General features: G+C 36.2%; 1 long non-coding RNA gene across 1 annotated transcript; it reads right to left on the bottom strand.

The window, feature by feature from the left end:
- Window positions 1–1403: 1403 nt before the first annotated feature.
- Window positions 1404–25800, bottom strand: LOC128104184 (uncharacterized). Its single transcript, XR_008215901.1, has 6 exons — window positions 25444–25800; window positions 22007–22194; window positions 14823–14945; window positions 10750–11368; window positions 6948–6990; window positions 1404–3894 (listed from the first exon to the last, which is right to left on the bottom strand). It is a non-coding gene; the product is annotated as an uncharacterized LOC128104184 (long non-coding RNA).

The raw sequence follows: 25800 nt of genomic DNA on the forward strand, positions 1-25800 counted from the left end.
TGTCCTCATAGGAGCACTAGAGCCTATAGCTCAACAGTGCCTTCTCTCCACCCCCAGCACTCACATTCCCTGTTGGGGTCTTTCCGTGTCACAATCCTTGTAGCATTGGTGGATGCTAACGTACGAGCTCTCTAAGCTCCATCTAACCAGTTAGGAAATACTCTGTTTTCTCTCTCCTCCTCATTTCTTTCCACATAAGTGACATAAATGGATGATAAACTGTTGGCATTTATTGTTAAGGACTCAAATAAACAATCTCAGGCATTAAATCTGTCTTATAAATGAAATATTGGAATTTATTAATAACAGCAATCATTTTAATTGTTTTATTTTGGTTTTTTATATTTAATTTCAGACAAAAATGGGGAACCAAATAGGAAAGTTATGCACAGAAAATAATTGGAAAACACTCATAGTTTTTTTTAAAAGAAGGTTATATGCAATGTATATAAATGAGTTTTAGAACAAATACTTCTCAAAACTCACTTTATTTACAGAAGAAAAGTAAAGATAAATAATATTTTTAAAACATGGACCATTTCTATACAAGTAGCAACTTTTTGTGAATGAGATGAGTGTGCTGGGCATGTAGGTATTGTGTGGCCAACTTTCAGGCCCCCGTTAAAAAGCAAAAATTAATTCATCCAACAAACAGAAAAACCTATGACAGAGAACTAGAAAAACAGCTTTATTTGCTCTTTCATGATTTTTTACTACCATGTGCTCAGTTGTTTCTCATCTCCTGATTCTCAGATGCTCTTGCTCTCGATTTTACATCTTTTCTTGGAGAATAATATAGATAAGTGAGAAAACATATACTCTAAATTTGATAGTGAAAGATGAAAATCCAATGTGAAACTCCCCAGCTCCATTCTGAACAGCTTACTCTGAGTGTATGGCCATTTCATTGAGTTGTATAGTCTTAGGGATCAGCTTAATCTGGTTAGTTGAGGTGTAAATTATTTACATTTTTTAATTTTCATTGTAAGTTTAAAATAAATAATTTTTTAAAAAGAAAGATTACTTTTTAAAGTGAATTCTTTATCAGAGTTCCTCTGATTTGAAGCCTTCTTGATGTTGAGCATGGGAAATAGACACTTTTAGAGCCCAGGTTTTTTTTTTTCTTTTATATGAAAATAAAATTCTTCTTGTTGGGTACCACACTTAATATACATTTGTTCCTGGCTACTATTAATAATAGCTATCTTTTACTTCCTTTGCAGGAACTCCATAACAATTTGAGTCAAATCTTCCTTCACAGAGAAAATGGTGTCTAACTGAACCAGAGCTCAGAACAATATTGTTTCTAATGAGTCATTCTTCTTTATAGAAAGAGACATATGGCCTCTGAACCCCAAATTATAGGCATTTCTTCTCCATAATTAGAAGACCAAAATAAAACACAGACTTCATACAGTTTATTTATACATTCACAATGTCTTTTGTAAGTTGTGAGAACAAACTCCATATGTACCAAATTTTAGCAAAAGTGTGACTTCTTTCGGATTCCTTTCTGTGAACACCTTTGATCTTCTCTGACAATGTAGTCAATATGCTCTTATGTAGGAAATATTTATGGTAAAGTGAGGGAGAAAATCCTCTTTCAGAAGTGTTTACTTAAAAGTGAAGTGATTGGAAGGTAGAACTATTAGCATATGGCAAATTAGGCATCCCCTCACTCCCCCATTCCTTCCATTTCTCTTCACTTTTCTTATTTTTCTTTTTTTCCCCCCCAGGGAACATACTCACAAGTTCCACAGAAAAGGACATTGCACTTAAAGCAGTTTTTAAGACCATATTAAGAGGGTTGTGAGGGAAAAAAGGCCTCTAAACAAGAATAGTTGCTTCTTGTTATGTGGCTTACACTAACTGCCCCATAACAATTAACAGTTAATTGCACTGAAATGATATAAAAGGAGACAGGATTCTCACAAAAAATAGCAAGCATATATATTTCTTTAATTTGTAACCAACCAACTAAATAAATGTAATTTAAAATAATATTTGATGGCAATCATCTGAATACTTAGAGAAGAGGTCTGACAAGCAGAGAAAGTCATCCCTAAGGGATGATTGTTAAGACAAATGGCACCACATCTCCAAATCACTATCACACTTACCCAGGTGACACAGAAAATATGAAAACTGATGAACATGTGTATGATTAATCAGAAAGGGAAAATGAAGTCACAGGCTGATACTACTACATAAAAATTTTTATATGAGTATACCTACAGAAAATATTGGGAATTTATTTGCATTTTTGAATTAGGTTCCAAACATAGAATATTTCTGTGGTTATGTAAATTATTTAAAACTCTGACATGTATATTCTTTTTTTTTTTTTTTTTTTGGTTTTTTCGAGACAGGGTTTCTCTGTGTAGCTTTGCGCCTTTCCTGGAACTCGCTTTGTAGACCAGGCTGGTCTTGAACTCACAGAGATCCACCTGGCTCTGCCTCCCGAGTGCTGGGATTAAAGGCAGGCGTGCACCACCACCGCCTGGCCATATTCTTGTATTGACATTGATGAAAGCTCTATGGGTTATTCATGTTATGTACATTAATGTCCTTCACACATCCATTCCCAAATCATTTGTACTGATTTCACACAGGGGAACCTGTGGGGTCACTGAAATGGCAGCTGGCAGACACACAGATGCTCAAGCCTTCCATCTTTTTGGGAAGGTTCAAGATCATGGACATTTGTCTTTGACTGAGACAGTGCTGTGCTCTTTCCTGCCTCTGTCCTGTACAGCTGTTATTATGCAATCAAGTTCTCCTTTTCTGTGTTCACACTGAGGGAATTTATGTCCATTTCTTGTCTTCTGACATCTTTCCATCAATCAATCCAATATAAACACATATAGGCACATGAATATGAACACACATGCTCACACTCACACCAAATCTTTTGGGATATAAGCTCAATTCACAGTAAGAAAGTAATGTATAATCTCCTTAACTTTCCATTTTCACTACTCTCAAAAGAAGGTGTGATAAAGCCTCTGGACCAACCACAGTAAATCTCTCATGATATTTCTTGTGTTATTCCAGTTGAAAACATAGATCATATAATTATCTCCCATCAGGTGCTGAATGATTTTGTTGATCAGTCTTTGATTTGGATATACTGTGGCATGAGGAGGTAATTCCAGCTCAATATTAGCTACTAAGATATTCATCCTACTGCACGACAGATCACCTGGCAAGTTACTTCAAGTGTTTGTTATTATATTTTACATTATTACCTTGATAATTAATATTTTCCTTTCTCATTGATATCAGTTTTAATGTGTTTTAAAACACATTTAAATTAAAAATATTTTACTTACATATGTATTTATGTACTTGAGTGTGTGGGCCCGTGTGGAGACTCTTCTAGGTTCAGTGCTTGGATATCTTCCTCTATCGCCTTCTCACCTTGTTCTGAGACAGTGTGTTTGCCTCAGCTTTGCTATTCTGTGTATATAGGGTTAGGACTTTATATTTACCTGATGAATTGATGTTTTTGTGAGGTGTACATATCAGTTTTTATTTTCAATACATTTCTCTATTCGTTTTCTTTTAGGTGTATATATACTTGTGTTCATAACATTCACCATTTGATCAGCCAAAAACACATTTTTTTTCTAAAACCAATTCTGAACACTGTAATCTTACACTTGAAGAGTTAATACATATATTCCAAAAATTTGTGGTTGTTACAACTGACATAATACTTATCATTTTAAATAATTTAAATATGCAGTTCAATGGTATTTAAGACATTCATATTTTACTTCAGTTATCTACACCAGTGATCTCTAAACCTTCCGTATTCTCAGAGTGAAGATGTATCCATTAAACAACTCCTCATTTCCTCTTCACAGCTCCTGGGGATCATCATTCTTCTTACTGTATGTATAAATTTAACTGTTATTGTTACATCGTATAGAGTCATATAAGATTCATCTTTCTGTGTTTAGATTACTTCAACTGTAATGTTTTCAATGACATTCCATGCTGTAAAATGTGTCACAGTGTCCTTTCGTTTAAGGTCTGAATGATGTACCTTTACATGGATACATAGCTTTACATCTGTACATTCCAGTGCCAATACACATTGGGTAACTTTTACCATTTAGCTATTGAGAATGATGCTCTTAATACTGCAGGTGTATTAGTAAATCTTTCAGATGCTGTTTTCAATCGGGCAGGGGAAGGGGTGGTGCTACCTGACCAGAAGTAAAGCTGTTAAATTATACAGTTGTTTTCTTTTTAATTATTTGAGAAACTGTCAAGTTATTTTTGACAGTGACTGTAGAATTTGCATTCCTAATCAGAATGTGCAAGGGTGCCAGGTTTAATGCTTTTATCTTAATGAAATTAATTACTAAGTTATAAAATTGCCTGAATTTATCTGATTCTATTGTAGTCTCTTATTCACCAGTTGGTGATGGTGGGTCTCCCACCCTGAGGTTCTGAGGATGCTCAAATTCATGACACCACACACTAGAGTTCAACAGCAGTCTATTAGTCTCAGATATGTACATCTCAGGAGAAAGGACAAGGTAGACCACACAATATCACTTGAGGGTGCACTTGGAGTAGAACACAATAGGGTCACCAGGACATGGGCTTTGCAGTGTCAATAAACTGCACAACCTCTACCACCCAGGAGAGAATGTAATCACTTTGCCTGAATAATTCCATCACCAGAAAAATGAAACTCCCCACTTAGAAATAAGTGGGAAATCTACGGAAAACCAATGGTACAGAAGGCTATCTGAGTAGGAGATATATTGATCCAATATAGCCTAATGGGAAAAAAATAAAAACCTGGCAACTGAGCACTATTACTGCTTTCACTAGATATGTAATCACACCCATTAATATCTGCTGAGAATCAACTCAAAGGAGGAAGGGGTTCTTTGTCTCATGGCTTAAAGGTACAGACTCTCACAGCAGGGGAGGTTTAGGGGCCGGACTGGCTTGAGGATGTAGCAGTATGATCGTGGCGCTGCTTGTGCAAACCTGGGTTGATCAGAAAGCTGGGAGTGGTCAGAAAGAGCCAGACATTAAAATTTCAAGTCCTGATGACAGTGAGACACTTCCTTCAGCAACGCTCCTAAAAGTCATATGGCATTCCTAAAAAGCACCACCTGCAGAGGGCTAGACATAGTAGCCTAGCACATGAGCCTATGGGGGGAACAGTTCACATTTAAGCCATCACAACACAGACTGTATCATACACCAATTCAGGCCTCCCATCTCCGTGACATTTGGGGGAGAATATACTCCATGTTCTTTCTTGGCAACAAACAAAATTGATGTTGAAATATTTAATCTTGAGTCATGTCACAGTGACTGGGTAGAAATGAACATTTTTACTATAAAAACAAGAGAGTTTAGCATAAAGTGTTAGCTTGAAGCTGTGCATGTGGTTATTGTATACTTCTCATAAACTCATACTGTATACTGTCATACATTTATAGGAAAAGGTAAATTATTTTATTTGCGTATAAACCATCAGTGTATACACCTACACACATACACACATGTTCATTACATAAAAACTAAAATATATGTATATACATAAAACTACTATATATATGTATGTACTGAAACAAATAGAAGGTCTATCTTAAAACATTTCTCTTCATGAAAATGTATGATGATTGCTGCCTTGAGGAAGGCTTTGCAATTATTAGTTATTAGATACACTAGCTTTCTTTTTTTATTTTCTCAAACTTCATTTTAATTTGGAAGAACTGTTGAATAAAAGATGGATTGCTTTTTATATTGGATTGATTAAAAGATATCTTGTCAAAAGTAAATGGAATATGAAGATTGGCACAGTTAGTAAAGGGCCTACCACGCATACACAAGGACTTGAATTTGATCCCCAGAATGCAAATTTAAAAGCTAAGAGTGGTAGTAGTACACCTTTGTGATCTCAGTGCTGAGAGGCATAGACTGGCTCATCCATGGTCAGCCACCCTAGTAGAATTGGCAAATTTCCAATAAAAGTGAGAGCCTGTCTCAAAAAAAAATTGAGGGTCTGGAGAGATGGTTCAGTGATTAAGAGCACTTGCTGCTCTTGCACTGGACCCGGGTTCAATTTCCAGCACCCACAGGGAATGCAATGCCCTCTCCTTATTTCATGGGCACTGGGCACACATGTGTTGCATAGACATACAAGCAAACACTGTAACACATTTAAAAAATATAAGTATAACAACAACAAAAAATGTTGATGATGTCCTAGGGAACAATCCCAATGTGGAGTTCTGACACCCATGCACAGGCACACCAGCGTATGCATGCACACACAGACAATATGAAGGTGAGTGAAAAAAGTTGGTCACTTCAAAGAAAAGAAACATTAGGCTTTATCCCAGGAAAGAGATTAGCACTGCAATAAAATCTTTGAATTTTGGAAAACTTTTATCTACCACTGAAAGCTTGACAGCTCTGCAATATATAAAGAATATTCTAGTGAGAATGACATTTAAAATGTCATTTTTTGTTAGTATATGAAACATAGCAACCTTTAGAAAATCTGAGTAACTTGGAACATCCAGTGATTTTCAAAACACTTTTCACAAGCACACACAGATAAAACACCCATGCACAGTACACCAGTAGAGAGGAAAGTAATGAAATGCAGACAGCTTACTACTATGGTTTTTTTTGTCTCCACTACAGTTAATGTTTAAGGTGTTATCATTTAAGTTTGAATGTAGTGCCAAAGAGTGATATCAATAACTACCTAAGGTGACTAGTAAAACACTACACTGTTTTTAAACTGTCTGTATAATGCCATCTGTATAATGCCTTCTATTTTTTTCTTGTATCTCAATGTAAACAACATATTTTAAAGGTTTAAATACAGGGGTAGACAGTTATCCAACTGCTTTCTACTAGAATATATGTTGGAAAAACCAGAAAACATGTATAATACTCACCATAGTTATCTAATATGTCTTCCTTGGGAAACATTTGTGTTTTCTATAAGAAATAACAGTAATCTATAGTGAATTTATTATTGTTTTCCAAAGATGAACAATGAATGCATACTTCAAGTGGTTTTTTTCATGTATATAGCAATTGTATTGATAGATATAACCTATATGAAAAAGTCTCTTCAACTTCCTCAACATTTAATAGGAAAATATAGAATCTCAAATCAAAATGTGAGAACTTCTGCCCATATGTTATTGCTGGATATTGTATCATTTGTATTTTTACCCACTTGATATGTAGAAATATTAAATGTCTAATTTTTGGAGGTAAAATTGGTGTGATTTTTGTCTTCATATCATGCACAATGATAGCACAAGTTGTTATGTGTGTACTTTTTCACTGAGCATGTAAATAAGAAGTGTCCTAAATTGAATTGTATCTAATTTATACATTCATCAAATATTTATTCAGTGCTATAATGTGTCAGTAAATATTTTGGATATATGGCAGTCTCAAAGAGAACAGGTACACAGTCTCATTTTGTTTGACGCTATTGCAGAAACCATTTTGTTTAGTTTGCTCTTTCAAAAGATTATGGATTCAAAGGCCTTTGGTCTGGATCTAACCATAGCCTTTAAGAAGGGAGCAAATTGCAGATACCATCAAGACACTGGTCCAATGGCTTTGTCATGGACTGATAAGTGGAACTGCACACTGATTAGAAGGGCTTCTGCTTCATTCAGAGTGGACTTTTCTTAGATATCTCAATCCCTTCCTTAATCTGGTCTTATTTAGCAAATTTGGTAAAACAAATGTCAGCAAAGAAAAGTGAACTGGGCATGTAAATTCTGAAGAACAGCTTCCTGTGTTAAAATAAAATTCTGAAACTTAGCTTCACATTCTTGAAGATTGGCTTACATCCTTTTAATCTCATTTTTTTGCTTTTAATGGGAACAAATACAGAGTCTCAGCTGGAAAATGTGCAGAAAGTGAAAGACCTTGGGAACACTGAGTCCTAAATGGGATGTCTCCATCAAATTCCTTCCCTTAGGGCTCAGGGAAACCTTCACAAAAGGCAGAAAAAGTGTAAGAGCCAGAAGGGATGGGGCCACCAAAGAATCAAGGCCCTCTAAACACAGAAAAATGATACATTTATGGACTCACAGATTGTAGCAACGTGCGCAACACCTGCACAGGTCTGGGCCAGATGGGGTCCCATCACTGAGAGGGAAAGTAGATACAAGCCCACATCCTTAACCTTGCAAATGAAAAATTAGTTTTCTCTGTCAGAGCCTCAATGGGTAGACAAACCACTCTTAATGATAGACCACATGCCCAGCAGTAGACGGCCAACACAAAATGAATTCAATGACATATCTGGAGGTTCTTTGCATCATAATTCTTTTTCAGTTTTTTTTTTTAATTTTAAAGGTCATTAAATATATATTATATTTTCTGATTTTGGAGAATTTCTCTGTGTGTGGATATGTGTCTATATATATTTCTTTGGCTCTTTTGCTTCTGTTCGTTTGCTTATTTTGTTCTATTCCTCCAGTTGTTTGTTTTTGTTTTATCTTATATTATTTTATTATTATTCTTTAGATGCCTGTTTGTTTTCTAACTAGAGAGAGACTTGGAAGGGAGGTGAGGTGAGAGGAATTGGGAGGAGTTGAGGGAGGGCAAACTGGAATCAGAATATTGTATGAAAATCTATTTTCAATAAAAGAATAATAGAAAAAGGATGAAATGTGCCATTATGGCTAAACATTATATAAGTGCCTGATTTTATATATATATATATATATATATATATATATATGTGTGTGTGTATTTGTGTTTGTGTATCTACAAATTCAACATATATATGTTTTTGTTTATTCATTATAAATAATTAGCACACATAAACATTTATGTTGGTATTTGTTTGGGAAATAATCATGTCCTGAGAGGGTTCTACTGAAAAGGAGAGAACAAACTACCAAGTATGTTTGTAGTACCTTCACCTAAAGTCCTAGAGTGTCTGCTGGGTTGGTCTGGAGCTTAGGGCGTTCTCACGTCTCAGTCTCCTAGGTTTGGAGATTACAGGTATACAGCACTACATCTGTCAAAAACATCACTCTTGACAAAATCGAGGTAACAGACAGGCAATAATGCTGTGGGGAATCTTATGCTGAAAGAAATGACTGCAATTATGCTATGAACTTTCTGCCACTTAACACAGACACTTATCAAAATTGTAGGTGACATAAAGCTAAAGATACAATATGTTGGCTAAAAGCATTAGTATCTAAAATAATCTTCATAATTTTAGTATTGGGTCAAATTCAACTGAATTAAATTTTGTCTAAAAGCATATATTTTACATTTGAGCATTAAAAGAAGCAATATATACTCAAGGAAGTTATTGATTATCAGCTTAATATTGGCCAAGTAATAAGTCACAAAATCTCCATCAATATAAATTGGGCTTTATTTTTAGTACTACGATGTCTTTGTCACTTACGATGATGGGGCTTAGTTTAGGTAGCAATACTTCATGCTGCTTTCAGAGAACTTGAAAAAAAAAGTAGGACCTATTTCCACAGAGCAACTTGGAAACTTAGTGTACTTGAAACTGCTAATATTAGGGGCTGAGGAGTGTGGGGATAGTAACTGATCCCTATACCCTCTCCACACATCTGCAGTCTGTTTACACTCTGCCTAACATCAATTATGTTGTCAATTGTGTTGGAAGCATTTACACCAAGCATCCCAAAATGGTTACTGACCTCCCAGGTTGCCTTCAGTTCTTTCCTTAATCACTAAGAGTCTTCCTTCAAATGACCAATTAAATTTTTTATAAAGAATAAAAATTATATTTATGTATGTGTTTATGTATGCTACATTTGTGCCAGTGCCCACAAAAGCCAGAAAAGATCATCTGCTTCCCTGAAGCTGGAGTTACAGGCAATGGTAAGCTGCCTGAAGTTTGTGTGGCTCATTAAACCTGAGTCCTCTGCAAGAGCAATAAGTACAGTTCAGTGCAGAGCCATCTCTAGCCCCAAGCAATCCTTCTTTTAGGATTTAATTTCTAGGATCCCAGTCATTATAAGATCTTAATTGAATTTGACCTTTTGGATTTCTTTGCCTCAATCATCACAATTGAAATTCAAGGAATTCCATTTGGAGTAGATAGAGAAATGACTCAACTTTCCTTAAGGTGCAGGCTCTTAAAACTTCCTAGAAATAGCCCTCAAGGGCAAATTTAAAATGCAAATGAGAATATTAATAGGAGGCTCTTACTAAAAACAACTTCCTAGTGGTTAGAGTCATCTAATGTGATTGGAATGAGTCTTTCTAAGGACTAAGGATTTTCCCACTTCTACAGACTTATCAAGAGAGATTTCTTCTATTTATGGTGCTCTTGAATCAATAATTAATTAGAGAAATACAGTCTTTTATTCTGATATATATTTGTACTTCCAAGTATAAAAGCTTCCATGTAGCTACTTTTATATTGATCATTTGGAGGATGAGAAAATAAGAGAATGGGCTCAGGATGCAGTTCAGTATTAGAGTGCTTGCTTAGTACACACAAGTCTATGAGTTTAGTTCTACAAATAAGATAAAATAATATATAGAAACTTTTATTTCTATTTCTTAGGGACTGAGGAGTTGCTCAGTGGATAAAGTGCCACCTCAGCAAGCTTAAGAGCTTGGTTCCCCAACACACACATAAAAGTAACACATGGTCATGCATGTCTTGACCCAACTCCTGGAAAAGGTGAAAACAGGTGGGTTTCTGGGTTTCATTTGCCAGCTTACCTTGCTGAAACAATGGTCTCCAGTTTCTTTGCTGAGAAAACATGTCTCAAAAAAATAGAGTGGAGAATAATAAAAGAAGCTATCCAGAGTCTACCTCTAGTCCCTCCCCGCCACAGAGCTCTATATCTAAAAAATACACAAGAATTATTTTGGTTAGTTCAGTGATGCCCTTAACATTAGCAATTGAGGGAAGAGACTCATAATCATTCAAGCTAAGGAAACAGATTGTGTAGAAAACCAAACTTTATCTTGGAATATTGCTCCTTTTATTAATTTTTTGTAGACAGGGTTTAATAAGTTCTTATCTTGGAAATGGAGTGACCAATCAATGACTGGTCTAACCTGGGGTCCATGACAGGTGAGGGATGCCCAACACTGCCTGGAATCAGAAGCTGAATGGCTCAGAGGCATAGGGTAAAACTAAAAATAACTGGCAAAACCAACCAACCAACCAACCAAACAAACAAACAAACAAATCAATGAAATTATTCTTAATGATATTCTGCTATATTCATAGACCAAAGCCTAATATAACTGTCATCAGAGTAGCTTCATCCAGAAACTGATAGGAGCAGATGCAGACATCCACAGCAAAAGATTAGGTAGAGCTCCAGGAAGGCTGCAGTAGAGGGGGAGCAAGAATTGTAGGAGTCAGGAGAGGTTGAAGACACTAGGAGAACATGGCCCAAGAAAATCGACTAAGCAAGGCTCATAGGGTCTCACAGACACTGGGGTGACAATCATGGAACCTACATGGGTCTGTGATAGGTTCTCTGCATAAGTGTTGTAAAGGTTGGTGTTTTCGTGGAACTCCTAATGGTGGGAGTGGAATTGTCTCTGACTTGGTCTCCTGCACTTACGACTACTCTTTCCCTCTAACTGGGTTGCCTCTTACAGCCTTGAAATGAGGGGTTTTTGCCTTGTCTTATTGCATTTTGTCATGCTGTGTTTGGTTGGTATCCCTGGGCGGCCTGCTTTTTTTCTGAAAGGAAACAGAGGAGCAGTGGATCTTGGGGGAGAAGGGAGGTGAGGTGGGGTGATAAGAATGGAGGCTGTGGGGGGATGTATTGTATGAGAGATGAGTAAATTAAAAAAAACATTTAAAGAAAAGAAATAGGCTCTTTCAGTTAATGAAATTAAGGATGGAAAGATAGCTTGGTGTGTAAAATATTTTCCCTGCAGCTTAGGGTCTTGAGTTTGTTTCAAAACTAGAAAAATGCTAGATGCAATGATGCATGCTTGAAACCCCAGCACCGGGAAAGCAGAGACAGGTCTCACTCAATAGCCAGTATAGCCCCATTGGTAAGCTCCAAGCCAATGGCAGGTGGTACCTTAAACACTAAAACAGCATTCCTGATATTATCCAAGGCTGTCCTCTAGCCTCTACACACTCTTGTACGTGTGTGAACAAACATGCATGTACATGCACATATGTACAAAATAGTGATAAAACTAGCTATTAGTGAAGCAACAAAATTTAAACTGTAAAGACATTTTAACATTTAAGATATAAACAGAATTTTGTATGTTTGTGTTATATATTAAAGTCATGGAATTTGTTTTCTCTTTTGAATCATATTAAGAAGTCTTTAAACAAACTAGCATATTAAAATATCAAATTCAGATTAAAATTAAGTATAAAATGTTTTATTAGGTTAGTGTTGAAAACATGAGTTATATAGAACTGAAATTTGTAGAAGTATAAGAAATGCATTTTTTGAAATATACCCAATTCTATATAAATTGATTTTTATAAATTAAAAGCTGGATGGGTATGTATCTCTTTTATTAAGTAAGAATTAATGATTGACTAAAACTTTTTGTCAAAGGTATGTGAATTTAAAGTTGTGATTTTCATTTGCTCTTTTGTAAGTTTAAGAAACAATTATTGTTAGAAGCTATTCCCAGTAGACATGAGTTATTAAATTAATATCTCAGTTACTGATGTGGGATATCTCTCTACAGGTATTGCTCAGGGAGACCCCAGAGGCCTACAAATGAGCAAAGACTATTGTCATTTCTTTTAGATGCCCACCTTAATAAGATAGTGTCTATTGGTGAAGACCTAACAAATTAGTTCTATAGAAAAAAGAAACTGTCCTGGATGCTTCTTCCATGAATGCTGAAGGTACTATACAGAAACCTTGGAAAGAAAACACATCAGTGGATCTACCCAGAGGTGGACTCTGCATGCTGTAATACTGACCTGATAGACAAGATGTGCCCACAAATGAATTAGTAGCATGACTCTTATGGAGGTCATCAAAAGCTTGCAGATTGGATTTGGATTTGAGACTTGCTATACAGGAGGGCATTCAAACCTGGTATTGTAAACCTTATCAAAGTCCATGGCTAGGAAAAATATAAATCATAATGGGGGAATCTATTACTGTTAATTTACTTAGTGGATATACTGTTAAATTGCCTTTTAAATATTTCATTTATGCTCACAGATTAGCATTGCTCTGAACTTTGGCAGATACTTTTCTTTTTGCAGTGTGTAGCAGACAATGGAAAGACTAGGAACTAATAAAAAGTGCTAAGCAGAATATGTGACTATGAATGGTCAGCCCTACATGGGGCATTGATTCCTGCAAGGCTCAAAAAACATCCACAGAAATGGGGGCATAAGGAATGTAAAATTTTGAAGATGGAGATGATGTTGCGAAATGCTGTGTTCTTGACATGACTGATAAACTTATAGCAGTTAGTTACCTGCACAAGATCAAGCCAGTCAATAATCCCAGGATTAATGGAAGAAGGTTTCGTGAGGTTTCTACCTCTAGCTGTGGAGTTATTCACTAACTAATAGCAGCTGAGGGAAAAGGAGTAATTTTCTTTAGGAATATGGCCCCTGGTTAGCTGTTCATGAAGACAATACTAATGGGAATCAGTGGGTGATAAAAAATAGACAAAAACATAGAAGGAAAGAAGGAAAAGAAAGAAGGAAGGAAAGAGAGAGAGAGAGAGAGAGAGAGAGAGAGAGAGAGAGAGAGAGAGAGAGAGAGAGAGAGAGAGAAAGAAAGAAAGAGGACATGATGTTGAGAAGGGATATATTGGGAGGGTCAAGATGAGTTGTTTGCATTATATATTTAAGACAAGTATCAAGATGTACATATGAATGAAACTGTCAAAGAATAAATAACATATTTTTTTAAAATAATGTATGTCAGAGGGTATTTCATGCATCAGATTCTTTATGCTTGAAAGAATGGCCCAAAGCTCTTATAACAGTATGTTATTTTTGGCACTGTAATAATTCCAAATTTTAACTGTGGGGACCTTAAAAAGAAACAAGTATAGAATTATTACTTATGGCAGCATCCAGGGGAAGGGATATATATATATATATGTGTGTGTGTGTGTGTGTGTGTGTGTGTGTGTGTGTGTGTGTGTGTGTTACCTATCTGCAGAACATGTATATAATGGGCATCCATAAAATTATAGTTGAATGTAGACCATACAACCTAGGTTATTGAAAGTACTATGGTTTATCCCATGACAGTTTCAAATATCACCACACATTTCTTAGAACATTTCTGCTACTACCCTGTATGTGTAGACAGCATTCCTGACTTCACTAAAAACAGCCTTGCTATAGGGCTTATTATCCCCCTTTACTTCTCTGAATGGTTGTTATTGTTCAGGTCATTATTGCCTAAAGATTTATAACTGAGTACCCTATATGTGCTCCAGTATTCTTCTGTAACTTACAACAATAGACACTGAGACAGAAAGATTTTTCTTCAGCAGTACTTAACAACTTCGATTTGTTTTTCCAACTATCATGTATTAAGTACCTGCTTAACCAAGCATTTTACTAAAATGCAAGGATACAGTACACCGTATTGACTGTAGAGGTTAATTTTGTGTGTCAACTTAGGTGGTCCATAGAGCCCATATTTGGTTCATACATCATTGTAATTATGTGTCGTTATTCTAGATGTTTTCATGGGGGTAATTTGGATGCAATATACATTTAAATCAGTTGATTTTGAGTAAAGCAGATTGCTTTCTATAATGTGGGTGGGCTCTTCTAATCACTCAAAACCAGAATAGAAGAAAAGACTGACCTCTTTCATGAAAGAGAGAATACTCCAGCAGACGGCCTTCAGACTTCATCTGCAAGATTGGCTCTTCTTGCATCTACAGCAGATGTTAGGCCTGCTGGCCTTGCCTATCACGATTTTCTTAGCCTTCAAATTTAGAACAAATCCTCTTTAGATGGAGATGCAGGTAAATGCAAAGATAGATAGGGGGACACACACACACACACACACACACACACACACACACACACACACACACACACACACACTATTGGTTTCTGTTTCTTTATAGAACCCTGCCTTCTATGAGTATCACACATGTTACCAGTTCTTAAGAAGCTCATTATTCAGTGAGAGTGTGCACATATTGATAACTAAGCGCAACCTAACATATATATATATATATATATATAAAACGCTTTATGAAGGAGTCGCTTGGCTGAAGAGAAGTTACAAAAGCTTTGTTTTAAAACATCCATAAAACCTTAATAGATCTTTCCATTTTCTGATATCTTTTCAATTTCTTTCTTCAAAGACTTAAAGTTCTTGGCATGCAGGTCTTTCACTTGGTTAGAGTTACCCCAAGATATTTTATGTTATTTGTGGCTATTGTAAAGGGTGATGTTTCTCTTATTTCTTTCTCAGCCCAATTATCATTTGCATATAGGAGGACTACTGACTTTTTTGAGTTAATCATGTATCCTGCCACATTACTGAAGGTGTTTATCAGCTGTAGGAGTTCCCTGGTGAAATTTTTGGAGTCACTTATGTAGAACATCATATCATCTGCAAATAGTGAAAGTTTGACTTCTTCCTTTCCAATTTGTATCCCCATGATCTTCTTTTTCTCTAGCTAGAACTTCAAGTACTATATTGAATAAGCATGGAGAGAGTAGACAGCCTTGTCTTGTTTCTGATTTTAGTGGAATTGCTTTGAGTTTCTTGCCATTTTGTTTGATGTTGGCTGTTGGCTGTTGGCTTGCTGTATATTGCCTTTGCTGTATTTAGGTTTTGCTCCCTGTATTCCTGATCTCTCCAAGACGTTTATCATGAAGGGGTGTTGGATTTCGTCAAAGGCTTTTTCAGCATCTAATGAGATGATAATGTGTTTTTTTTCTTTCAGTTTGTTTATATGGTGTATTACATTGATAGATTTTTGTATATTGAACCATCTCTGCATCCCTGGGATGAAGCTTACCTAATCATGGTGGATGATTTTTTGATGTGTTCTTGGATTTGGTTTGCTAGTATTTTATTGAGAAATTTTGTTGCTGGAGGGAAGGTCTAGGTATAGCTCCGACATGGTATAACAGCCTGTGTTGACTACCCAAGGGAGGCCTTACTCTTTCTGAGGAGGGATCGGGGTAGGAGAGGGGAGCAGGAGAAGAGGAGGGAGGGGGAATGGGTTGGTATGTAAAAGAAAAGAAAATCTTTTTAAAATTATGTATACACACACACACACACACACACACACACACACACACACACACACACACACCTTAACAGGTAGAGGAGTTTGTTTTCTATAAGTGGCTACATATACCAGAGAAAAAACAAATGGTAACACAGGTTGGAACCAAATTGCTAATTATTTTGTTGGAAAATTCAGTGAATGAGAGGCAAGTGCTCACTCAAAGAAAATGGGTCACGGGTCTGTAGCCTACACAATTAGAGCACACATTTTTAGTCACACACACACACACACACACACACACACACACACAAGACAGAGAAAGGAAGAAACAGAGAGAGGGAGGGAGGGAGGGAGTGGAGAGGGAGGGAGAGAGAGAGAGAGAGAGAGAGAGAGAGAGAGAGAGAGAGAGAGAGAGAGAGAGATACAGAACCACCCCATATCTTTATAGTCATTTGCTATTGTCCTCCATGCTCATTTTAAATATCCTAGCTTGTCAAAGATAATGTCACATAGGACTCTGGGTAATTGTGTATTGATATTTTTCATTCCATCATAATTTCAATTAGTTAGCCTTTTATTTTGAACACTATTTATAGCCAAGTCTTTTGTGACTTGAATAAGAAGCCTCAAAAAAAAAAAAAAAAAAAAAAAAAAAGAATGCAGTGGTTCCCTTTCTTCCATGCCGTAATATCACAGTAAATATTTGGAGATCAGAAGGTAGCTCCCTGAGTGAAGTGCTGATTGTGCAAGCCCGAGGACCTAAGTTCAGATCCATAGCATCTAGTAAAAAGCCCAGCATGGCACGTGTCTACAGTTCTAGCATTAGAGGACAGAGACAGATAGATTTAAGGGGCTTTCAGGATCAACCAGTCTAGTGGAAACAGTAAGCTCACATTCAGAGTGAGAATTTGCCTCAAAACATAAAGGCAAGGGTTGGAAAGATGGCAAAGCAGTTAAGAGCACATGCTGTTCTTTCAGAGGACCTAAGTTCAGTTTCCAGCACTACCTATAATTCCAGCTCCAGGGAACCTCACACCCTCCTTGGGACTCTGAATTCCCCTACACTCATGTGCACATACTCACACAGAGACAGACCACACACACATTATTAACAATAGGATACATCTTCTAAGATATAGATTAACTTGAATAAATATTGTTGATATTGAGGAAGACACCCCAACATCAACCTCTGATTTCCAAGCACACAAGCACAGTAAGTACACCCATTCATATTCATACACCCCCCCTCCCCACACACACACAGCACAGGAGAACTTAATTTTCTTAATTACTAGGACTCAGTTTATTTCTATGTTGGTATGATATATTATCAGAAATGTTCTAATGACCAGAATTTTTATAGTGATGGCATAGCTACTCGAATATATAGAAGAAAGTACTTCAGAACTGAAAGAGTTAAAAATCACTGCTGAATAAAAATAAATACCTGCCATCGAGGTAAAAATGATCTTAATAAAATTTCCATATTTAAAGTAAATATTAGAGTAAGAGCCATTAGGTAACATGATTTATTCTAAAATAGCAGCAGGGATATGTAGATTTTATCGTAATTCTATAAGTAATGCCAAAGATTCACCTTCAGGAGCTAGCTAATTAGCTCATTAAAATATCCTATCTGGCTGAAAGCTGTTCTCCTTGAAGACTGTCAGCTGTGTGATTGAATGACATGCAGAATCTCTTGGTATTTTATGGATATGTGATCCTTGGCATTCCATAATGAAACTGCTCTTCTCTGTTTGTAGAAGAAGAACATTCAATTTTCATGGAAATGTCAGAAAGATTATATTTTTTTCCTTTCATTTATTTGTATTGTTTCCGTTTGGGATGTGTTTGAAAGCCTTTCCACAGTATTATTTTGCAGTTGCTTCAAAAGCGATAATACATCTGGTACAATTGGGTAATTCTAATTTATTGTTAACGGCAAAAGATAGGGATCTTTTTCAAGAAGAAATCCTGTGAAAGCTGTCAATTTCCAGTTAATGACAGATCATTTCAAGATTTTAGTCCTGCTTATACTCCGTTCCACAAAAGATAATAAAGCATTATATGATAAGATAATTATATTTGTGTCTGTTTATTTGTGTTTGTGTGTGGATACATATGCTTGCACACACACATATGCATATGCACATACACACATATGCAAATACATATTTCATGCATGTTTCAAGTATGTTATATACATGAAACTTGATAGACATTCAATAAATGCTTAATCACAAAATGAACAAATTCAGTAACTAGTCAACTCACCTGTCTGGAATTTGAGACTTCTTTTTACTTATTTTGTACTATGGTTATATTTTCAATAAGCTGGGTCATTGAATGAAATAGTTACATATAGTACAAGCTTACTATGTTTGTATTTAATTTAAATTAATATTGTGCTAGTTAATACTCATCATGATACATCTAAACAAATAGTAGTTTAGATATTCATGTGAGTTTTAAGATAGTTTCTTGCACAAGACATTAACATGACAGACATGTGGAGGAAATGGAGAAAAATCAAACAAAAAATGTAGGGATGAGTAAAAACCTATTGAACTTCAGCTAAAATAAATAGAACCCATCAATTATTTATTCGTTCATACATATATTCAACTGTAAATGTTTATGAACTAACAAGATGCTAGAATAGAGAAGATACTGATGAATAAATATGACAGCAGGTGTTAGCCAAATTTGTAAGTATAGACTGCTGTGGGAATATAAAGAAGGGTCCACAAGCCAATCTTTCTGAGTTCAAGGTGTCTTCCCCCAAGGGCGTGCAAAATGTCACAAAAAATATGTTAACTAGAGGAATATTCATGAAGGGGCCAGACAGAGATTGTGAATTGCATCCAAGTTTCCCTCTTTCGTTTGGTAATGAACCCGTGGCCAGCAAATTGACTGTAGAAGGGTTCATGTCCACCCACTGAATCAAACACTTTGGTGCCAGCCAGAGGGTTGGCCATGTGGCTAAATTCTCCATGATACACTATGAATAAAAATGATATACTTACTTACTCAGCTACTTCATTAAGCAGATAATAGTATAATGATTGCGACTAGCTTGGACTACAAGGTCAAGCACCAACCCCTAGGGAATGGAATACAAGAATGATAGAAGGAACTCAGGATGATGTAAATGAATTACTCTAGGACCATTGTGTTGTGCTTGAGAGTCTAGAGACTCTTACACACAGAACCCAGTTATATGCTGGATTTGCAGAAGGTTTCTGCTGTTCTTGAAAATTCTGCTGACCTTTGGACAACCATATGAAACAGAGAGAGAAAAAGCAGTACAAATCAAGCAAACAAACAAAGACACTTCGATTTTGGTGGGGGAAACAACATATTTGGGACTTTATTTCTTAGTTTCTTAACCTGAATTCAAAATAATAAAGAGCTATAGGAAAAAAAATTGTGCAAAGGGCTAAGAATGAAATGCAAGACATAAACATTGAAGGATTGGCTATCAGGATGACTGACATTTTTATCTGCTTTTGGAAAGCTTTTCTGTTCTTTAGAATAATCCAACTCTCTTCTTCAAGATTCTTTTCTTTCCCACTCTACCCACTCCAGTGATCCGCCCCCTCCCAACACTTGAAGAACAGAATTTGTTTACATTCATCAGTACCTGCAAAATCTGCAACTGGGCCCCATACCTCCAACTTTCTGTCAAATAGTTACCCTCTTGTTACTTCTGAAGATAATAACTTTTCCGTTTTTAAACCTTCATCTGCAGGAGTTCCATCCAAATCCCCAGAGGACAGTCTTCACAAGTGTTTACACATCAAAAAAAGTTAAAAATATTTTTTACGCAACATATTTCTACATTTTTTTGACTTTGCTTAAAAAGGCACTTCAAATCTATATAATTCACAGAGTTCCTACAACTGGGCTCTTCATCTGCTTTCATTGTCTGCCCCTGATACTTCCAGACCATTGGCATTAGGACCGTACTGCACATCGTGACTCACTCTGCTTGCAGCCTGCTGTTTCCATGGCCCGCTCCTGTTCCAGATATTTTTCCTCCTATAATTATGCCCCTGTCAACATCACTCACAACAGGCCCATCACTCACAAATGTATTAGCCTGCAGAAATTTCATATTGATATATTCCCGTCATTTGATTTTTCTGAAGTCAACTAAGTGCTTGTGAAACTTATGAAAAAAAAAAAACAACAAAACTGCAAGCATATGTTTGACTTCACCATAGATCCATGAACTACAGGTTGAGCAAGCATTACGCAGCACTGGAGCATTCTTCTTGACTTTTGGATTAACTCTTCCCAGCCTCTCAAGTCTCACTTCCTTTAGAAATGGATCACATCCATTTTAAGTTGGATTGACTCTATTATTTTTAACTTTCAGTCATGTTTTAATAATTTCATTTCCTCTGATACTGAATTTGTTATCTTTTCCTTCCTTTTTCTTCTCTGATAGGATTTTTTTTATTATCACAACTGTTTGGAAATGTCAAATTAATTTGTATCTTCTTCCTGGTCTTTGTCCTCCTCTCCTCCTCTTCTCCCTCAGCCTCTTCACCATTTTCTGTCTAAAAACCTATGTTCATCAGTTCTATTAAACTTTCCTACCTTAATTTGCAATTGTTTCAGGATTGTGTGCATCTGTTTAGCAGCATTCAGTGTCTATGTGAAACATTTGATGAGTTGAACAAATATATGTTGCTGCAGTACTGCTGTTGTGAGTCAAAAGTAGATGTGGGAAATACAAAGCAAATGAATGTGTGACTGTGTACAATAAAATTGTATTCATATAAATAGCATACTTTCAGACTTTAGCTCAGGGTATAGCTTATTATCTTGATTTCTGACCTATATCTACACCAATACACTTTCAAAAAATTTAAGGAAATATTTAAAAATTGCAAATGATCCCTTGTCCTTAGTAAATGCTGCATAGATATGTGTTTCTAAAAACACGAAATGGTCAATAGATGCATATCAGGAGATGAGCAATAGACACTGGTCTGCAGTGATACTTCATTGTGGAGAAATCTACTTTGCCCATGCTGTCTGAGAACAAGCATTTGGCAGGAATGCATATATATGTGGGTTATTTGTTCTTATTCTTTTACTTAACTATGCCTGCTGTCCAGACTGATGTATGTTTCTGACTTTGATAGAACACAGCTGACCAACATGTATGGTATTAAAACACAGTTCCTTTTAGTTTTAAAGACGTAGAACAAGATATGTGAACTGCCATGGGTCAAAACAATGTTTATTTTTAAAATATATGCAGTTACCTGTAGTGGGTAGCTGTTCCAGCTTTGACCTGGAAGTACTAACCTTAATGAGGCTTCCGGTAACTATCACACCTACCTATGACCTAGCCCTGAGGCGGGGCCAAGATGGGAGCCCTTAAGACCCGAGATCCAGATGTGCCAGCTCTCTTGGTTCCTGATGATCCTGGATGCTGGATAGTAGCCCAAGTAGAGTTCTCCAGAGAACGCCACTGGACTGCACTTCACCTCTTCTGGATCCTGTAACCAATCCCTATACTTGCTGTAAGTTACCCCCAAATAAACCTCCCTTTTAATTACATGGAGTTGCCTTAATAAACCCCCCAATAGTTACCACTTACATTCTACCAGTACTGTGCTTTGTGTTCTGAGAGACTTAGGTAGGCACAGATACTAGGATGTACCCATGTATGTGTGTTTATGATATGAAACATTTTCTAAAATGATATGATTCAGGACATTGACTAAGTCTGTAAAAAGACTGCTTAAATCAGAAGACTCTCAAAGAAACTCACATCAGGCCACTTGTCACCATTGCCTTCTCTCTTCTTATCAGTGTCTTCCCACTGCAAGCAAGTATACCACTTGGCATTCATGGTTTCAAGGCTGTTCACGTATTTCAGCATGCTTCTTTTTGCTGATTCATCTTGTGTTAATTTCTCCAAGACTACTGTGTACTAGCCTTCTGGCCTTCATTCTTTATCTTGTAGAAATACAGAAAATATTTATGTATACTTTTACACTTTCATTTCTATGTTCCAGGTTATAGAATAGTATCTTATACATGGAAGTCATCAATGTACTTTAAAGTAAGCAAAAGAGGAAAGGAAGATTTCCATGCTGATGGGATTACTTGAGAACATGATTTTTAGTGTGAAATTTGTGCTCAGTTTAAGAAGACTACAATAGTAATATTCATAAGGAGGATATGTTGTAAATTAAGGGACTTAGTAATGATTTTACAGAAACGATGGAAGGACCCACTATAATAACATTCATGGCTAAGTCTAAATTGTATAGCATCTTCAAATTTCTAAGTACTTCCACATATGTAAATTTACTTGTGCAAGGGCCCTGTTTTTCTAGCTGGGTGAAGGTTAGAGAAACATGGAAATAAAACTAGGGAAAGGAGGAAAGCACTTTCGTCTTCCAGTGATTCATGTGAGTATACAGCATGATCATAAGAGAGTTTTGTTTTGATTTTTATGACTCATCCTACAACTTGAACTTTATTCATATCTGACAATGGGAAATGTATAGAATGGCCAACTCAAAAGTATCCCCAAGTAAGCAGTTGAGTAAGAGCCAAATATCTTTGTGAAAGTGAAAAACAATATATCTATAGTCAGACCTATGAAAGTTACCCTGGATGGGGGAAAAATGATGATGTGTACTTCATCTAGTGCTCAGGATGTAATCTATTACACGGCTCCTCCAAGACTCATTATCTTGTATTTGGAAAGGCCCTTGGTTTTAAGCTCTTGCCAGTTTCACAATTGAATACTCATAAATATATCAAATGGAAATGTAAACAATTATTCCATACATATCCATAATTAAGATTTTTTATTATTATAGAAGTATGTGAGCAATTTTTCAAAACTGGTCAAGAGATTGAATAAAAAAGAACCAGTCTCCTAATTGAATCAATAATTCTGAAACTATGTAACTGATTTTGTTTCTTTATGTTTAATTTTGTTGTTAAAGAAACACAAGTCTGATTTCAACACTGTCTTCTGTAGCTAGAGTTTTCCTGCCTGGCCCACAGTTAGGACAAATCTCTGTCACCCGCCAGTCCCACAGCAGCTCAGACCCGACCAAGTAAACACAGAGACTTATATTGGTTACAAACTGTATGGCCGTTTCAGGCTTCTTGCCAACTGTTCTTATAGCTTAAATTAATCCATTTCCATTAATCTATACCTTGCCACATGGCTCGTGACTTACCGGCATCTTCACATGCTGTTTCTCATCATGGCGGCTGACAGTGTCTCTCTGACTCAGCCTTCCACTTCCCAGCTTTATTCTCCTCCTTGTCCCGCCTATACTTCCTGCCTAGCCAATGGCCAATCAGTGTTTTATTTATTGACCAATCAGCAACACATTTGCCATACAGAACATCCCACAGCAGTCTTCTGATGCTTATGACATTGTTGGTCACATATAAAGATGTAAACTAGAAATCTTGAAAGTACTGATTGCTTGGAAGGAATGATTTTTGCCTCTATTCATTCATTCAAGTTTTAGAAAATCCTTTGAGGTAAGCTCATATTACTAATATATTTATTAGTGTTGTTATTATTAAGATCTTTATTTTATTTTTTAAATATCTCTTAGAAGTAGTTCTTCTAGATTCTATACATGTTAAGGTTCAGTTATAGTTTCTTGAGATATATAGTAGTGCTTATTCTCTGTACTTTCATTTACCCTTATCAACCATAGGTAAATTATCATTATGAAATTTCAGAGGAAGAGAGATCTTAACTTCATTATGTGATAAACTATTAAATAATCATCCTATTTGGTTACTAGTTATTACTGACAGTTTCTTATTATGCTTAAATTTTAGATTAATTTTATTGGGATAAGTATACATTTATAAGGAAAATGTATTTAGAGATCACTTCCATCTATGGTTTCAAGTCTCTATGTGGGGATCTTGGAGCATTCATAATATGGTATTCATAAATGACTACATAGGAAAATGAATTGTGATTCAATATACAAGATAAAAGAGTCTTATCTAATTTTAAAACACACACACATATATGGAGAGAGAAAGAGAGAGAGAAAGAGAGAGAGAGAGAGAGAGAGAGAGAGAGAGAGAGAGAGAGAGAGAGAGAGAGAGAGAGAGAATAGGAATGACATTTGAAGAATTCCTTTCAAAGTTAATGAATTATTCAGACAACAACTTTATTTCTGTGAAGTGCTGATTATTTCCTACTAAATTTCCAGGAAAGGATTTTAGCTTTCACTCATCAACAAAATAGGCTAATATAGGGTAATATGTGTAGTATATGCATGGATTAAAATGAATTAACTCTTTTCTGTCTGTGAGGAATCCAGACTCTTTTGCAGTTAGTATTGACTCATGCTCTGTGACTAAAATTAGTACTTTTCAACCCTTTCCTGGAAAGAATAAGTGGATGATTGCCATATCTCAAAACTCCCCTTCTGTTCTACCATTGTACAGATTTGCCAAGCCTTATGTCTCATGGCTACTAAAACATTCTGGATTCTAGTTCAATTCCAAGATTTGAGAATGAGAAGGAACACATATGGACACCATACCGAAGTATATGCTTCTTCATAGTGTATTAATCAGTGGTGTTGTCCTCCGGGGTCTACTAGGCATCCTCACTTCTGCTCAGACCTTTAAGATGCACAAACTAGGGCTCATGAAAGTGAAGGACCTCACCCAGACTTCTTCAAGTCTTTTGAACAGCTACTGTCTTTCTTAACCACATTTTATAATCTAGTTGTCGTTTGATGATGATTAATTTAAATTAGACACTGTTAATTATATTTGATAATTAAACTTTTTTTCATCATTTTACTTGCTGAACATTTAAGTATATTCCGTATATGTTACAGTAAAAAATGAACAAAGGAGGTACCACATAATGGTTTTTACTTGAATGATCTCCTGTGTAAAATGCTGAACTAAATATTGTAAAAGTCATTTTTGGAACTGGCTCCATCTAGCTAAGCAAGCACATTGGATCTTGAGAGAGGCATTTGTTTCGAAGTTGTAAGTGTAGGAAGCCAGGGAGGTGAGCAGGGAGGTAGAAGAAAATTACATTCTTTGTTTTGCTTTTCTCCCCAACTGTTTCTGGTCTTTAGTGGTTCCTTTGCTAATCGGCATGAGTTCACAGCCAATGCTGTCTACAGAAAAATTTTTCCTCCTTAAAAACAAGCATGAGTTCCCCAAATGTTTCTTACTCTCTCTTACCTTCTGCTCTGGTGGGGGGGGAACCAGCTCCACTCACAATCATAGTCATCAGCCTGGTTCCTTTGTGAAGCAGATGGTATTGCTAGAGCTTCTTCACATGGTTGGAGGTTGTTTCAAATTAAAGCCATAGCCCTCCTTATTTGCTGCGCAGTAGTTAACCATGGCTTCCTTGTCATGTTGCAGGCATGAGACTGATCAGCAGTTACAATCCATTTGCACTCACCAAATGTTAAAGAATTTTGCTTGTGAGATCTCCTGCCTTAAGGAAAAAGGATCTAACAATGGAAGATTGACACTTCCTCATTATGTTCAAGGGCTCAGCTTTTCAACTTCCTTGGCATTGTTAGTTAACTGTGC

This window comes from Peromyscus californicus, unplaced genomic scaffold (genome assembly GCF_007827085.1).
Source record: "Peromyscus californicus insignis strain IS unplaced genomic scaffold, ASM782708v3 Scaffold_8__1_contigs__length_139910024, whole genome shotgun sequence".
NCBI lineage: Eukaryota > Metazoa > Chordata > Mammalia > Rodentia > Cricetidae > Peromyscus > Peromyscus californicus.